General features: G+C 44.8%; 1 long non-coding RNA gene across 1 annotated transcript in view; it reads left to right on the top strand.

Moving 5' to 3' along the window:
* LOC118007902 overlaps positions 1 to 3,777 on the top strand; it is a 62,833-nt gene extending 59,056 nt beyond the window's left edge. The window contains exon 3 of the long non-coding RNA XR_004678520.1: positions 3,489 to 3,777. This is a non-coding gene — a long non-coding RNA (uncharacterized LOC118007902). The remainder of the gene's footprint in view (positions 1 to 3,488) is intronic.
* Positions 3,778 to 14,689: the final 10,912 nt, after the last annotated feature.

Raw genomic sequence — 14,689 nt, 5'->3', positions numbered from 1 at the left:
GGTACTCTGATTACTTATACAATCAGATTTGTCCTTGTCACGTTGTTTGTATGTTCTCTATCATACTTTCTTCCTTTTTTTCTATCTTTTCCTCAGCTTTCTTTCTTCCATGCTTTTCTTATTGTGGGTTGGAAATTATACATTCTATGTCTATTCTTTTGGTGGTTACCATTAAATTTTTAAGACATAGTTAAACATAATTTTTTAAAGCATTTTGAATTCATTTAGATCAAAAGTTAGCAAACTATGGCCTGTGTGCCAAATCCAATACACCATCCACCTTTGTACATCCTGCAGGTAAGAATAATTTTTATGCTTTTAAGTAGTTGAAAAAATCAAAAGAAGAATAATATTTCATGACACATGAAACTTCCATAATTCAAATTCCATAAGGGAAGTTTTATTGGAACATATCCACATTTTTTTTGCCTACACATCATCTAGAACTATAATGGCAAAGCCTAAAATATCTGCAATTGGCTCTTTACTGAACAAATTTGCTGATTTCTGGTCTAGATATATTTCTGCCCCCAAACAAGATAAGGATTAATACAGATATTAGTGCTTCCTTTGAATCTCCAAATCTTACTCCATACCACCGCTCTGTTACATCTGGGATTTCGCTTCTAGAAACCAAAAACAACCCAGATAAGCAAATTGTCATGTATCGACACAATGGAATGCTACTCAGCAATAAGAAAAAAATGAACTGTTAAAACACACATATCTGAAAGCGCGATGCTAAGTGAAAGAAACTAAATGCAAAATATTTATGGGACATTCTAGAGAAGACAAAATTATAGTGATAGAAAGTAGATCTGTGCTTTCTGGGGGCCAAAGGTAGGAGAATGCTGATTGGCTTCAAAGAGGCATGAAGGAACTTTTGGGGTGATGAAAATATTTATATTATGATCGTGGTGATGGTTACACAACTGTATACATGTGTCAAAATCAACCAAGTGTATACTTTGAATTGCCGTTGTATTGTATATGAATTTTACCTCAATAAAGCTAATTTAAAAGCCTTTTCTGGGCAAAACTACCCTTTGGTGGGGGGAAAAAATCTATGATGAGAAGGAGCAGGAGAGAACTTTCTGAGGTGTTCTATATCTTGATGGAGGGTTACTTTACACAATTTAATGCATTTGTCAAAAATCAGCTATTATATGTTCGAAATTTGTGCCTTTCACTGGATGTAAATTTTACATCAAAGAAAATGTATCAAATATTTGAACTTTAGTTAATGATATGCATGCTTGAATATTTAGGAGGAAGTATACAGATGTCTGTAATCTACTTTGTAATATATAAAAAAATAAGGCAGATAAATGAATGACTTGGTGGATAGATATGCGATAAAGCAAGTAGAATAAAATATTAATGGTAGAGTCTAGGTTGTGACTGTTCTTGAGAAAATTTAAATACCTGTTCTGCCTTTAAGACATTGTGTTGATACAAAGTAGTTGCGTGGGACACATCTGGTCCCAGCCTTAAATTATGTCATGTATAAAGAAATAAAAGCCAGGGAGAAGACGTGGCAGGACCGGTGTACTCGCCTAATTTGAGCCAGCAGCTCATCTGGTCCTTCCTATTTTTGAGGTTCTGCTGTCCCTATTGATATTCCATAGAGTCCCTTTCTTTCTAAGCCTGAGAGAATTACAGGATTCTAGTCTCCTGGGACCTGGTTTATGGCCGGAACCCTGGCAGTGTGAGAAACTTCTGGAACCCCACTTGGAAAATGGAAAAGTAGTAGAGTCCAGATACTTTAGCACTGGAGGGGCCTTAGACATCACTTTACAGATAAGGAAACAGGTCCAGACAGGGCATGGTTGTGTGATAGCAGAGCCGGTACTCCACCCCAGGTCTTGCTTCCAGCCCGATTTGGGCAGCAGCCAATCTGATGGTTTCCTGAGAGGCACTGATGGGAGGAGGTAGTAGCAGCCTTATTATGAGGGGACCTGGGTTCAACCCCCAGGCTCTGCAACCTTGGGCAAGTTACTTCATCTCTTAGCTCGGCTTTCCTCAGGGGTGATAATACCTCCCTCCTGGGGATGTTGTGAGGTTTATTTTTATTTATTTATTTATTTTAAGATTTTATTTATTTATTTGAGACAGAGAGAATGAGAGAGAGAGCACATGAAAGGGGGGGGGGTCAGAGGGAGAAGCAGGCTCCCCGCCGAGCAGGGAGCCCGATGCGGGACCCGATCCAGGGACTCCAGGATCATGACCTGAGCCGAAGGCAGTCGCTTAACCAACTGAGCCACCCAGGTGCCCCTGTTGTGAGGTTTAAATGGAGCATTGTCTCCGGAGCAGTTAGCATGATGCCTGGACCCAGGAAGAGCTCATTCCATGGGAGCCGTGTCACGGTCGTGCCTAGGACGTGTTCTGTGAGTCTGAGAAGCCAGATCTTGGCTCCGGTGCTCCACTTACTAGCTGTGACTGTAACCCTCACCACGATCCCCAGGGGAGGAGTCTTCTCCATAGTTTACAAATAAGGAAACCGATATGCATGTCCAACCACAAGTCTTCAGATCAGGATCAAACACAAATATTGTTTTCTGATAATCGTCTTGGCAGTTCTCAGCAAAGTGATCATTCAGCCATCCATCTGTTTTTTCCTCAAACTCCTTCAGCTTAAGGTGTTCAGTTATGCCAAGGGGCCATGTTTTGGGGTAACATGTCCTGAGCCCCATCGTATGCATCATCTGGGGGCTTGTCCAAAGTGATGATTTTGCTCTCCAACCCCCCCAAGCTACTGAAACAGAATCTCTGGAAGCGGGGCCAAGGATCTGTTCCAGCAAGCTCTACAAAGTAGAGAAGTGTTGTGCTAAGGAACTGATAAGAGGAGGTTGGTGGAAAGTCCCTTTGGATTTGATTAGACCTTGTAGTGATCAGATTCAGGGCAGAGCACCTGTAGCATTGGATGCTGGCATTTCTGACTGTGTCTTTTTTATGCTAACATTTATGCTAATATTTTTTATGCTAACACTTGCTCTCCACACTATCATTGACTGATGTTTCACTAAAGACTTCCTCAAAGGTGCTTGCAGAGTCTTGCTCTGAGAGTTTTTCCTTTTCATCTCTCTGGAGCTCACAAGGATTGAGTCATTTAATGAGGATTCTATCCTAGACTCAACAGCCAGGGGGATGGTTTGTGAGGCCTGATCCTCAATCATGGCTGTGTGTCGCCATGGCGGAGACCGTGTTTGGAGGAACCTAGTAAAACTCCCTGACCACACAGGAAGCTACACAATGAACCATGCGTTTCCTCAACAACAACCACCTCAATATGCTGTGGTCTAAAAACTCATCACATATTGTCAAATGCACACTGGTAGAGCTCTCAAAGCCAAGTCTAGTCCATACAATGGCTTGCTGGAGGCAGATGGGGTTAGGGGAGTAGAAGAGTGACAACATGGGAAATTTTCTCATCCTCCTGGCCAGAACCAGCTCCCCTCATCTGTTTTATTTACACTTTCCCGTTACAGCTCCTACTTCTTCTCATTCCCAGTTCAGATGACCTCCAACCTCCACCACCAGAGACAGAAATTACCCGGAGTCCAACAGGCAACTGGAAAACCGTTCTGGAGTTTGTGCATCTGGCAGTGACTATCTCACCTCTTAACTGAACTTGATCCCTGGCAAGGAGAACTTTGCTCCAAATCTGGCCCTCTGCCCAGCAGGGTCCTGTGCCAGGGTGTGCTTGGCACGAGATTAAGTTATGTGATATATTAGCAGTAGAGTTGCATTTAATAAAAGCCAAAGTGTTTCTGAACACACATGTTGCAGGAGAAAAGAAGCAAGTTGGAGCTCTGTTGGGGAGCAGAGGCAGGGCATGGGCTGGGTGTGGGGGCTGAAGTGTTTCTTAGGACCGGAGTCCCAAGGTCCTAAGAGCTGTGGAGGCATCTTTGTTAGGTCTCAGAAACAATGGCCATTTATCCCACAAATGTTTATTGGCACTGTTCCAGATACTGGGGCTATAAAGATGAGCACCAGAGACGGTGGAATATAAGGCAAGGAGGCAATATAAGGCAATAAAACCACCCCCGAGGAGGGGTGGTTCCTGAAAATTATCCCTCATAAAAGATTAATTCTAAGTATTCTTACATTGGAGTTCTAGCCTTCTTGTTTGCATGCTTACTTGTGTCCTTCCTTCATCCCCGCCCCTTCCTTTGTTCTTCCCTTTCTTTCACTCTCTCTTTTTTTTCTCCCTCCTTCCCTCCCTCCCTCCTTCCCTCCCTCCTTCCCTCCCTCCCTTCCTTCCTCTTTCTAAGTAATGACAACTGTCTGGGGAAGATGCCTTAGCCCTAATTGACCTCAATCAGAGCTAACTTGTATGTTTGTAAAGGTCACCCAAATACACTGGTGGAAAAAATAGGCAAAGAAATTTAAACACAGATTTAGTAAGTCTCCCTGGGGATATGACCTCACAACGAAAAGAATTGCATGTTTTAAAGTTCATTTTAAAATACAGCTCTGGAGATAACAAATATACCTACTGGGTAAACGGAGGAGAAAAGTTGTCCCAGTATTATGTGGGGATGGATAATTGTGGTTTGGGGTAAAATTTCCAAGGTCAGCATCACATGTGGGTTCAGAAAGTACTGTATCTCGAACTTCTTAGATGAAGTGGCAATGATGTGGGAACTGAATGAGAGGGGTTATTTCCCCAGGAGCCTCTGAAGTGGGGCTGCCCCCTTTCTAGCTCAGACTAAGGCCCTGGGGAGGGTCAGTATCACACTTGCTCTTTGTTGCTGCTTCCAAACCATTCTCCCTGCTTCCCTCTTAAAAAAGCCAGTGGGCTGGCTGACTCTCCCTTGGAATCTCATCAAGCTATCCCACTGGTGCCCTCCTTGTTGCGGGCACCTGCTGACCCCAGGGCACTTCCTTTCATTCCTTAAGGACTTTGATTCATTCTCACGCTCTCCAGCACTGTTTTATCTCCAGCTTTATTTCTCGGTGATTTCAATATCCACACAGATCCTCCCCAAGTCCCAGTGTCTTAGTCCACTCAGGCTGCTATAACAGATTGCCAGAGACTGGGCAGCTTATAAACAACAGAAATGTATTTCTCACAGTTCTAGAGGCTGAGAAGTCCAAGATCAAGGCAGACTGGGTGTCTAGTAAAGACCTACTCCCTGATTCATACACTGCCTTCTCCCTGTGTCCTCATAGGGCAAAAGGGGCAAGGGTTTTTCTGGGGTCTCTTTTATAAAGGCACTAATCCCATTCATGGGGGCCCCACCATCATCTAATCACCCCCCAAAGTCCTGTCTTCCAAATGCCATCACATCAGGGAGTCGGATTCAACATATGAATTGGGGGTGGGCGTAGGGGGGACATAAACATTTAGTCTATAGCACTCAGCCTCCAGTTCTATGACCTACACATGGAAACCAGTGACCTTGTCACCCCCACCTCAACCACTCACTTCTACAGACATACGCTAGAACCCATCACTACCACTGACCACTTCCATCGTGTCAGTTTCTCGCGTCCCACGTTCCAGCCACTACACCCTGTTTCTCCAGCTCACTCCTTCTCTCACACAGACTCCAATAATTCTTCTGATTGAGATATGCCATCTCTGATACTACCATGTTTTCACTAATATTTAGCCCCTTCATTGCCTCATTTCCATCCTTACCCATCTTATTAACCCATCAGCAGCATCTTTGATGGAGTGGATCACTCCACCTTCCTGACACATGGCTGGTGGTTTGGATATGCACTCTCCTTGGATCTTCTCCCACCTCACTAGACACTCCTTCTCACATCCCTCTGACCCTGATCACTGGGAGTTCCCCAAGTTTCAGGCTTTAGACCCTTTCCCTGTCACTCTTTACCGACCTCACCCAGTCTCAAGGACTGAGGGACTTCCAAAGTTAGCTCTTCAGCCTAGATCTTGACCCTAAACTCCAAATTTCTATCTCTAATTTTCAACCTGAACTCTCTACTTCGATGCCTAATGGGCATGCTAAACTTAACACCTCCTATCCCTCCATTGTGTTCCTCCTGATCTTCATCTCAGAAAAGGACAACTTCAGTTGCTTGGGCCCAATGACCTGGCAGTCACCCTTGATTCCCTTCTTCCTCTCATGCCCTGCATGCAATCAGTTAGTAGATCATGTTGGCTTACATTCAAAATACATCCAGAACCCTGTGCTTCTTACCATTGCGCTAATATGGTCTGAGCCACTGTCATCTCTCATTTGGATTATTCCAGTAGCTTCCCAACTGGTCTCTCTGCCTCTGCCCTCATCCTTGCCATCCATTCTTCATAAAGCAACCTGAGTAAACTTTCTGGAACTCAAGTCAAATAGATTTCAACTCACTTGTCAACACTAACTGATTGTTAACAGTCCACCTGAGGTCCCCTGTGGAGAACTCTTGGTTTATAGAAAAGAATGCCATGATTGTTTGGCAATGTGTGCCAAGGCCTAGGCAGAGGGAGTGGGACATGCAAGCCACAGAGTTACATGGCTTCTCTCCCCAGTGGGCCGGCTTGGACCTGGTTCCCCGGAGATGAGGATCTGTAGGCAGGTGGTTTAGTCAAGAAGTGATCCCAGGAGTGGGGAGTAAGACAGAGAAAGAATAGAAGGGAAGGGAAGAAAGCCAAAACAGAGTATCTTAATAAGTAGGTCACCTCTAAGAGCACCCAAGGCTCAGGTGGGGCACCTCTGGGAGAGTGCTGGGAACACACTTCAGAGTTGTTCCACCTGACGGGAAGGTGGGTAGAATCTGCTCTCCAATGCCCCTCCGCTTCCAGTGTCCCCGAGGTGGAGGTCACAGCCTGCAGGTGGACACCCTTGGCACTTGTGAACAGGATGCTGTCAGAGTCTGCTCCAGCGCCCCATCCGCGATTACTGGCCCTGCTTTGACAATGGAGTTCAACCTCAACAACTTGCTCTTCCAGAAAAACAGGTCGGACCCAAAGTTAACTAGGGGAGGCCGTGGGGCCCAGTGCGACAGACACAGGTTCTGGAGTCATCCGAACCTGGGTCCACATCCTGGCACAAGCTGTGACTTCGGGTGAGTTACAGGACTTCCCACCAACCTCATAGTAACCGAGAAGTAAGAGCTCCTGCCCATGGGAGGTTGTGAGGATCCCCTGAGGCTCCCCTTCCAGACACTTCCCTGACACTCACCCACCAACTCATCTGCACGGCTTGCCACACAGCTGCCTCCACACACACGTAAAGCACAAACTGCCTAGAAGCTCAGCCCCTGTCTAGGCATGACATCTAGCGTGCACAAGACAGCAGTCCACTACAGGGCAGGAAGAAGTTGCTAGAACTTTCTTTTATCCTCATTTTTAGTTATCCTTTTGAAAGTTTTGTTTTTGCTTTTGTTTTATAACAACCATAATAGAATTGTGCAAGTGCATGATTTATGCATAAATAAACGTACAAATATTAGGGTGTGTGCTCAAAAATATCTCACGGGTATATGATCCAAATAGTTTGGAGACGACTGACATGGATCCTTCTTTCTTGGCCTGGATAACACACGTCTGGCCTCTTTCCTGCTCAGGCCTCTTCCCACAGCCCGGCCTGCCTGTAGCCTCACTCTTTCCTCCTAGAATTACATCTTGCAGCCGTTCAGTCCCTGGCCTCTCAAGGTTCATAAAGGAAAGTGTTACTTGTTACTTGTTTGATCTTGCCCCTTCCTGGGCCTCTCCCACAGCACCACCATCGTCTCTCACACCTGTTGCTTCCCGAGGCAGAAACTGTCAGGGTCTTCCCGTAGGCCACAGACCAAGTCCAGTTTCCTGCGTCAGTTGCCCTGAACTTGCCCACTTCCTGGGCCATCTCCCACGGTTCCTGGGCCCCCACCTGGGCCCCACGACTTTGCAGTTCTCAGGGCAGACCCTGAGCTCCCACCTCTGTTCCTTTCCTCAAGGTGTGCCTGCCCCCAGGCCTGCAGATCTAAATCCCATCTGACTCCCAGGCCCCACACAGGGGCCACATGGAGCACTGGGCCACCAGGTGACATCTTCTGGTACCTTCTAGAAACTGTACCTGCCTGGCCCCAGTGACATTTCCCAGGGGCTGCTTTGGGTCTGGGTCAGCTACATAATTTGTGGGCTCAAGACAAAATGAAAATACAAGGTCCCTTGTTCAAAAACGAAGAAAAGCTGCCATTAAACGTACTAAAATATAAAGCTTTTCCTTTCTTCCCAAACCTCTCTCTTGTCCTGTCATGGTGTTTTTTGGTTTCCTATTTCGTTTCGCTCCCTCAGGCAAGGAGATGCGATGGCAGACCCTCACTGGCACTAGGCCACCCTTGCCCTCCACAACTTGGTGCTCACACAGCATTGGATGCGGGGTTCCCCTCCCACTGGAAGCTGCTGGATCGGCATGTTGAGCCAGGCATCCCCTGCTCCCATGGGTGGGCGATCTCCCAGGCGATTGCAACCTGCACACTGGGCTGTTCTAGGTATCTGTGTCGGGGCGGGGGTGGGGGGCGCTGGGGGGGCGGGAGGCGGGGAGGCAAGAGGTTTGCTGCTGCTGAGTGCACCATGCCACCAGCCCAGTGCAGACAACTGCCATCATGCCATGTCCCGAGACACAGCAGGGCCCCTGTGCCCAGGCCCCTCCAGCCTGGGCAGGAAGTGGAAGTGGCTGCTGGACAAGGGCAGGAAGGGGAAACTGGGGAAGACTAGGACACTAGGAGTAAGGACCCCGGGCAGCGAAGACCACATCCTGAGGAGATGGCAGAAGATAGGATGGCGTTTGGGCCGAGGCCATCAGCTACCAGCACATGTCTCATTATCCTATTGGACTTAACTTACACAATACCAACCCAGAGATAAATTTATTAAAAACCTCATGCACCCCCATGTCCATTGCAGCATTATTTACAATAGCCAAAATACGGAAAGAAGCTAAGTATCAATCAATGGATGAATGGATAAAGAAAATGTGGCATATATATACAATGGACTATTGTCCAGCTTAAAAAAAAGAAGGGATTCCTGCCATTTGTGAGAACATGGATGGACCTTGAGGGATTATGCTAAGTGAAATAAGATAGAGAAAGACAAATACTATACAGTCTCACTTATATGTGGAATCTAAAAACAACACCACCACAAAACTGAGTTCATAGATACAGAGAACAGATTGGCATTTGCCAGAGGTGGGGGGAATGGGTCAAAGGTACAAACTTCCAGTTATAAAATAAACAAGTCATGGAGATGTAATATAAAGGGTGGGGATGATTACTAATACTGTATTGTGTATTTGAAAGCTGCTAAGGGAGGGTGCCTGGGTGGTTCAGTCGTTAAGCATCTGCCTTCGGCTCAGGTCATGATCCCAGGGTCCTGGAATCGAGCCCCGCATCGGGCTCCCTACTCCGTGGGAAGCCTGCTTCTCCCTCTCCCACTCCCCCTGCTTGTGTTCCTGCTCTCGCTGTCTCTCTCTCTGTCAAATAAATAAATAAAATCTTTAAAAAAAAAAAAAAAGCTGCTAAGGGAGAAGATCTTCATTGTGTAACTCTGTATGGCGACAGATAGTAATCAGACTTACTGTCCTGATCATGTCTCAATATATACAAATATTGCATCATTGTTATATCCCTGAAACTAATATCATGTTATATGTCAATAATACCTCAATTAAAAAAGTAATTAAAAACTTCAAGACAATGCACACAGAACATGAAGTCCCAAACGCAGGGGCTTTCTGACCACAGGGCCTGGGGGACAGCACTGGACTCACACCCATAGGTCCAGCCCTGCTTTAGGTTATTTAGATTATTAATGCATATTATGCATGTCTAATCTCTACAAAGTTGATGTTTCCCCAAGTGCTACTCACACCACTGGCTGCTACACAAGATGCCTTGAGGTGACAGGCGGACGGGCATTTAAAACATTTTAATAGTTTAGGGGCGCCTGGGTGGCTCAGTTGGTTAAGCGACTGCCTTCGGCTCAGGTTGTGATCCTGGAGTCCCGGGATCAAGTCCCGCATCGGGCTCCCTGCTCGGCGGGGAGTCTGCTTCTCCCTCTGACCCTCCCCCCTCTCATGCTCTCTCTATCTCATTCTCTCTCAAATGAATAAATAAAATCTTTAAAAAAAAACATTTTAATAGTTTAATAGTTTATATTTATTGTAATGTGTATTAGAAAAAATCACGTCTATCACAATCCATAATTTCACAGCGATACTGTGTCAGTTTGAGCTGCTATAACAAAACATCGTCAACTGGCTGGCTTATCAACAACATAAATTGATTTCTCACAGTTCTGGGGGCTACAAGTCTGAGATCAGGTTGCCGGCACAGTCAGGCTCTGGTGGGAGACCTCCTCCTGGCTGCTCACTGCCCACTTCTCATCGTAGCCTCTTGGGGTGAGAAGAGAGAAGGAGAACTCTCTGGGGTCCCTTTTATGGGAGCACTGGTCCCATTCATGAGGGGTCTTCCCTCATGACCTCATCACCCCCCAAAGGCCCTACCTCCTCATAACAGCAACCTAAGAATTTTGGAGGGACACAAACATTCAGTCCATAATAGATACATAAACTCTCTTAGAAACAAATGTATTGAAAGGAAAAAATCAGTTGCTCTAAAGAACAATATTAAGTAAATGATAGTACATGTGATACTCAGAGATGGCAAAAAATGAGAACAGTCCTCAGAGTTTGAGAAACTCCACACTAAGACTGTTAGTTCTCTAGAGTCATATATAGCTTGTCACATATCATACAGTCATAGATAACCCTCTACTTGCTCCTCAGCCTCCCCGAACCCCCCTTTTGGGGCAGCAAATGCTGAATGAATGAACCAGCAAATCAACCAATGACAACTTGGACACCAGAGCCTGAGCCTCTCTTTTGAAAATTCCATTTGTAGGACTTTTTTCTGATTTATCAACTTACTTGGGATTCATTTCTACACATTTTAGAAAAGAACTGCTAAAGAAATCAATTCCTTTAAAATATACAGAGCTTGTTTTGGAATGCACTGCCTGCCTCTCATTTTCAGGGCCTCTCCTTGATCTCCGAGTTCTGAAACTCACCATGGACACTCATAGCAGGACGCAAAGTGTCCTCTCATCCCGCCTTGGCTCCCAGTTAGTCTGGAGGCTGGGTCCTGCCAGTGGTCTGAGAGGACACTTTGTGACCTGTATTTCCCCAAGGACTTAACCTGTAGGGATATCATGATGAAGAGAAACTAGTTGATACACTTGGGAGGTCCTGGATGAACAAGCAGCCAGAAGTTTTTCATCAAAAAGTTACCAGTCCTTAGAGAAATGGTCTCCAGTGTCACCTTTCCATCAAATTTCACCTTATTAAACAACAGAGCCACAAAATTTTAAAAAGGACAAAGACTGAAATATTACCCATGACAAACATTTTGGAAGCAAGTTTCACTAAAATGGAGGAAAAGGAGAAACACAGATTTTTTAAAATTTAAATTCAATTAATTAACATACAATATATTGTTAGTTTCAGAGGTAGAGGTCAGTGATTCATCAGTCTTTTTTTTTTTTTTAAGATTTTATTTATTTATTTGACAGAGAGAGAGACAGCGAGAGAGGGAACACAAGCAGGGGGAGTGTGAGAGGGAGAAGCAGGCTTCCCGTGGAGCAGGGAGCCCGATACGGGACTTGATCCCAGGACCCCTGGATCGTGACCTGAGCCGAAGGCAGACGCTTAATGACTGAGCCACCCAGGCGCCCTCGTCAGTCTTGTATAACACCCAGTGCTCATTATATTACATGCCCTCCTTAATGCCCATCACCCAGGTACCCCATCCCCCCACCCACCTCCCCTCCAGCAACCCTGTTTATTTCCCATGATTAAGAGTCTCTTATGGTTTGTCTCCCTCTCTGATTTCGTCTTGTTTTATTTTTTCCTCTCTTCCCCTGTGATCCTCTGTTTTGGAGAAAGATGGATTTGATGGTTATAGGCCAAAACCACCACCTCCAGCTTCACCAGTGTTTGTCAGGTGGCCTTTTGTTTCTTGAATAATCATTAATATACATTCATATGGGTTGTTTACTGTTGGTATTTCATGAATGACCAAAAAAGGATGTTCCTGGCATGATGCTTTCAATCTACTGGAACATATCACCAGTGTTTTCTTTATTTCTTTATGAGAAACTTTATTTTGCAGGTTTGAGGTAAACATTTTCAATGAACTGACACATTTCAGGACTTACCCATCACATAAATTGAGGGTGGGTGTATGTGCTCATTGTAAAAATTCAAACATTACACAGATGGGTGACTTAAAAAGTGAGAGTTCCCCCATAGTTACGCTTTCCAAAAACAAGCAGTGTTTCCAGTCGTTGGTACATTCTTCTGGATTTTGTCCATGCTTACGCACACAAACACGCACACACACAGCAAGAGGCCGTTACTTTTTGTGCTGTATAAAATTTCCTTTCCCTTGACTCTGCCTTGGACATCTTTTCATGTTAGTTCATCAAGATCTACCATGTGAGAGGACTCACATATGACTAAACACATATTTGTGGTCAGACTCAATAGAGCACTATGATTCCAAGATCTGCTGAACTCGACTTTCTCCCCACCACCACAAGCCAGGAGGGATGACATTCACCAACACTTGGGAAATGGCTGATTCTTCTCAGAGACCATCCCATGCTCGTCACCCACAACCCACAACCTGTCCCGCACAGAAGAGCTATTGGGGATCCCCACCGTGCTGGCCGATACTACCCACTTGGCCCAAAAGGTGATTTCCCAGGCAGACCTAGTTTATCAACTGGACACTATCCTCACAGGAAAAGTCTGAGCTCTAGGGAAGAAATTCTTTTACTGAAAAATATGCAGAGAAAAACCACATAATCAAAATGACTACATGTTTAATTAAATGCCTACAAAGTAAACCATTATGTCAACTTCATTAATTGGTAAATTTACTATTTATAATCATTTCACAACATGTGAAAATGAATTGAAAGTAATGTTTGCCCATTTGCAAGAATTCTTGAGGAATGCATGAAGACTGCCAACAAATAACGTGCGTTCCTCATATCATTATTTTTTAAAGCAAAATTATTAAAGGGGCACCTGGCTGGCTCAGTTGGTAGAGCATGCAACTCTTGATCTTGGCCTTGTGAGTTTAAGCCCCACACTGGGTGTACAGGTTATTTAAAAAAAAAAAAAAAAAAAGACCTGAGGGGCGCCTGGGTGGCTTAGTGGTTGGGCGTCTGTCTTCAGCTCAGGTCATGATCCCGGGGTCCTGGGATCGAGCCCCACGTTGGGCTCCCTGCTCAGTGGGAGGCCTGCTTCTCCCTCTCCCACTCCCCCTGCTTGTGTTCCTGCTCTCGCTGTCTCTCTCTCTGTCAAATAAATAAATAAAATCTTTAAAAAAAAGACTTGATTAAAAGCAAAATTATTAAAACCATTTAAAAATATTTTGCAATCAGGGCTCCTGGCTGGCTCAGTCAGTAGAGCATGCAACACTTGATCTCGGGGTTGTATGTTCAAGCTCCATGTTGGGTGTAGAGTTTACTTAAAAAATATATATTTTGCAATAAAAATACATATACACACATATATGTGAGTATGTGTGTGTGTGTGCACGTGTATACATAAATATGTAATAGTGAGGACTGTGCTTAACATTTTGATGTACTCCTGGGCCAGAGTCTTCAGAAATAAGAAGACCCAGGGCTGCACAGGACCCCCAGGAACCCTGTGCTCAGCCAGGATCCCCTCCTGCAAGCATGCGATAGGAGTCGTGCGGAGTCAAAAGGAAGTTCTTCTTGAACAATTCCTAAAAATAGTCCCTAGCATGAGGGCAGGATATTAGTGGTCTGGGAACTAGGAGAATCAGAGGCAGAATTTAGAGAGCTGACAAAAATGGAAACCCATGGCCTGAAAGGTGTCTTCAAGGCTCCCTTGGCCCTCTAGAAAAACTAAAATTCTATCATTAGAGTCAATGCCTTTATTGGCCTAGATCCCCACTGAAATGCAAGTAACTTCAGGAGTAAAGTGCTTGTTTTCTCTTCGTTAAAAAAAAAACAAAAAACAAAAAACAGAAGTGTAACCTATATAATAAAGAGCACACATCTTAAGAGTATGGCCTAACGATCTTTTACATATATAACCCCCAGGTTAGCACCCCTCAGATCAGTGCATGAAATATTTCCATCACCCCAGAAGGTTCCCTCTGCTTCCTCCCAGGTAAATTCCTCCTCCAAGGTAACCACCATTCTGATTTCAGTCACCATAGATTAGTTTTGCCTGGTTTTGGACTTCATATAGATGGAATCATACGGGATGTCCTCTCTTGTGTCTAGTGTCTTTCTCAATATTGCATCTGTGAGATTTATCCCTCTTGCTGAGAGTGAGAATAGCTTTTTCGGGTGTTAGCAATGATGGATTTGCATATGGCCAGACATGTCTATTATTGCTGGTCCCATAGTCCTCTTCTGCATCATGCAATCATCATCTCTCACCTTCTTCCCTCACAACACACAGCTGCATAAATGGACAAGTAAACGTCATAATTTTTTACAGTTTAAATGTGATTTTTCCCCCTGGGTACAAAAGTTACATATGCTCATCGAAGAAGAAGAAGAAGAAGAAAAAGAGGAGGAGGAGAAGGAGGAGGAGGGAGAGAGAGAGAGAAAAGAAAGAAAGAAAGAAAGAAAGAAAGAAAGAAAGGAAGGAAGGAAGGAAGGAAGGAAGGAAGGAAGGAAGGAAGGAAG

Source organism: Mirounga leonina, unplaced genomic scaffold (genome assembly GCF_011800145.1).
Source record: "Mirounga leonina isolate KUSES-001 unplaced genomic scaffold, KU_Mleo_1.0 Mir_125, whole genome shotgun sequence".
In the NCBI taxonomy this organism is placed as follows: Eukaryota; Metazoa; Chordata; class Mammalia; order Carnivora; family Phocidae; genus Mirounga; species Mirounga leonina.
Note: the sequence above shows the minus strand (reverse complement) of the source record. Positions and strands in the feature narration are given on the sequence as shown.